The sequence below is a fragment of the Parasteatoda tepidariorum genome, chromosome 3 (assembly GCF_982258835.1).
Source record: "Parasteatoda tepidariorum strain Cologne lab strain chromosome 3, Ptep-v5.0, whole genome shotgun sequence".
In the NCBI taxonomy this organism is placed as follows: domain Eukaryota; kingdom Metazoa; phylum Arthropoda; class Arachnida; order Araneae; family Theridiidae; genus Parasteatoda; species Parasteatoda tepidariorum.
Window position 1 is genome coordinate 60254946 of NC_141757.1, and position 3740 is coordinate 60258685.

Here is a 3740-nt window from a genome sequence, read left to right on the forward strand (position 1 = left end):
TCCAATTTTACATGGCAATTTACAAAACTTGCACGTAATCGGTAAAATAGTTCTTGAGAAATCAAATTTTAAAAAAGTCCTATACTAAAATTTGTCTGGTCCAATTAATTAGAATATTTGAGGTCACTCTTTCGAACCATTCAGATGGAGTCATAGAACGTGGAGACCTCAAATATGATAAGTGATTGGTGCAGACGATATTTTAGATTGCGAAATAAGACACAAAACCGTATTTTCTCTAAATATATACACCTTTTTTCTCATCGATTTGGATTTTTAACTCCCAAAATATAGGAGACAGCTGAAATCTGGGAAATATGGTCCCAATGGTATCGTCAGGAGAAGTCTCAAATGTACAATTCGTTTATCCAAATAGAATTCCATGCAAAAAATAATAAATATTTAGTGAAAGTCATTTTTTGGAAATAGTAACTTTTGGAAACAGTAACTTTTTTGGGAAAAATAACTTTCAGTAAATATTTATTATTTTTCATTATCTAATTTAATATTAGTCTAAAAAGTTTTGAATTGTTTCTAATTTTGAAAAGTTTTTAAAAAATAGCCCTATGCCGTCAAGCTAACCTTGGGAGATTTTCGTGGTTTCCCTCTCCATGTAACGCAAATGCGGTTAATTCCATAAAAAAGTCCTCAACGAAAGCAAATACTTGATCCAGGAGTTCCTTTGTCTACTGGATTGGGTTCAAAATTACAAGGCTACGGAGTTGAACATTAGTAGTAGTAAACCCAAAATATTGGGTCGGCTGTTCAACAGCTGTTTTAAAAATAAATAAAGTATAGTCCCACATAAATGAGTCAGTTTCAGAAAATATGGCGGCCAAGCAAGTCCCATTCCAGTAGCTTCTGGGTATCTCAGGTCCAGAATGTTGTCCTGAAAGTACTGTTCTAGAACATCAAGCACTCTGTTCGACCAATGGAGTCGAAATTCGTCTTGTCGAAATCATGAGCACTTTGGATAATGGGGAGGACATCATTTTTCAAAACTTCCACTTGCTGTTCAGTAATTACCTTGTTGTCCACGAATATCGCACTGATTTTTCCTTGAATGGACATTGCGCACTGTGGCGTAACTACCACTACAATTATTAAACATCAATTCACTGGTATATAACAAGGGGTATATAAAACGTGCTAACTTAAGTTAATCTAGGGGTACCTTTTCATAGATGAAGGTTGACATTGTGAATAGCAACTCTCCCCACATTGGCGACCCGCGGACGTGATGTGATCACGCCTACTTCGATGGATGGTCCACATTGAACAGCTGACTTGATATTTGTGACTGCCTCATCGTCCTTCTCGCGCTGTTGCTTCTCAGTTTCATTTATACACAACGGGATCCTGCACACACTCGACTGCCTATAGCAACACAGAGTGACTACACACACAACCATGAACTTAATACAGCTCACATGGCTAAAGCTCAAAACCCGGTGACCTTAATCCAGATTTCCCGGTCTTTCACAAATGCAGTAACTGCTCGATCGTGAAAAGCGGATTCAAATTTCTGTTCGTCTGTTTTCTCAATAATGTGATGGTGAAACACAACCACTGTTCTATGGCATTAGTGATTAATGATTCATGAGTTTGACAATGGGAGGAGATGCAGCCTTTTAATAACAATTCTCTCGGTTGATTTCCACTTGGTATGCAACTTGTCTGATGGATTTCATTGAGCTGGTCTGAAACACAGTGCATGTCTTCTCGAAGTTTTCAGGCGTTTTCACACATTTTTGTCGACCGACATTGCAAACACTGTCATCACAAACGTTACCAGTTCTCTCCTAACTTGCGAAATCAAATTCTTGATGGTTAGCACACTTCGAACTGTTTGTCTTTAGAGTTTGTACTCGGTCGCAAACTTCCTTTGAACCCCAAGCAGGCTTTTATTGCTCTCATAGTAGGCGTTCACAAGCGATATACACTCAAGCATGCTGGCCGGCAAACAACAATGAGTAGCATGTGCATACTAATTCCCAGCATGCGCTGCTGCCCACGAAGTTTGAACTTCATCAAACAAACCGTTAAGAAGTTATAACGGTTTCATTTCTTACTCGTAGTTCAGAAATTATCATGCTGTAGTTTAATTAAAGAATGAAACTAACTTACAAATTCGGAAAAAGAAAAAATAAGTAAGTATCATTAAAATAATAAATCGAAATGGAAAAGCGCCTATAGCAACTAAAGCCAAATTTGTTTTATTTTAGTTTAGTAATTCAGATATACAACAGCAGAAAAAGACAAAATTTTTTAGATATGTGTGTCGGCAGGACAAAAAGGCTCCTGTGTGTTAGCAGGCAGTGTGTCCCCTGATGAAGTGCTGTCCTGCTAACACACAGTAGCCTTTTTGTTGTCAGTGGTGAAACCAAAAACTGACATTGCCCCGAGACCCCATAATGGAAAAACAAGAAAAAACAATTAGAAAAAAATGAAATGTAAATGCAAAGAAAAATTAATGACAAACAATCACAATTTAAAAGTACACAGAGATACGGTCACAAATAGGAAAAATAAATAAAGATAATGTATAGTTAGAATAACCAAAGCAAAATAAACATAAATTGCCAAATGATTAAGTAAACTTTAGAAATAAATCAAGTGCTGACCCGTTTTTGAAAATCTTGAAAAATTAAAGAAAAAACATTCAATGAGTGAAAATTCTAAAAAAGAGCTGCCATCTATATTCTGAACTACGGAACAAAAAAAATCCTAAATTTCCCCACATAGTAGTGTTTAATACTTTAGCATGATAACGTTAAAGTTGTTGTTGTTCATTTACGTCGCACTAGAGCTGCACAATGGGCTATGATAACGTTAAAGAGACGTGTGACTAATTTGTTAACTCAATTGAGAAACTTAAATTGAATTAAATATGTTTATCAAACATTTATTTTTTGTCGTATGCCTGTTTAGGCAGTGGGGGTGCGATTGTTACTGTTTTTCAGTGGCGCCATCTATGGCCAGGAATTCGACTTCTGACACGCCATTCACCAACCACAACCCGTTTATAGGGCGGGTCACATTCACACACAAAGGAGAAAGGACATAGAACACACAGAGAGAGAAAGAAACATCCATGCCTTGCCCGGGATTCGAACCCATGACCTTTCTGAGGCAAGGACAGTTCCCTGCCCCCTACACAGGCCGGTCGGCTTATCAATAATTAGATTAATTAATGAAAACCTATGAAATATTACGTGTGACATTCTTTAACAACTTAGACTCACTTCATTATTTTTATTATATTATTGAACATCTTTATAATTGAAATATTTTATTATTGGCACATTTCGTTATTGGCTGCAGTATTGCTTCTGGAAAAGAATTCTGTGACAACAAACAAAAGGAAATACATTATTGATTCAATTACCATTATTGATTCAACTTAAACACATTTCATTATTTGTCTAATATTAGTATTTACCTAATTATTCACCTTATTATTGCTTCTTTGAAAAAAGCTCTTGCTCACAAAAAATATAAATCAAGCATGCATTAATAAAAATATATATTTGCATTTAATAAAATAATCTTTGGGTGCCTGTAACTATTTTGTAATCTTAAAAAAATAAAAAAAATATTTTTAAAAAAAAAAAGGAATTTGTACTAACAACTACAATTATTCTATAACTGTCTTTTTGAAAATGGAATTTTTTTTTCACATTAAAATTATTCGGAAATACATAATGATGACTAGACTAGAATTAGTCTATAATTTGATG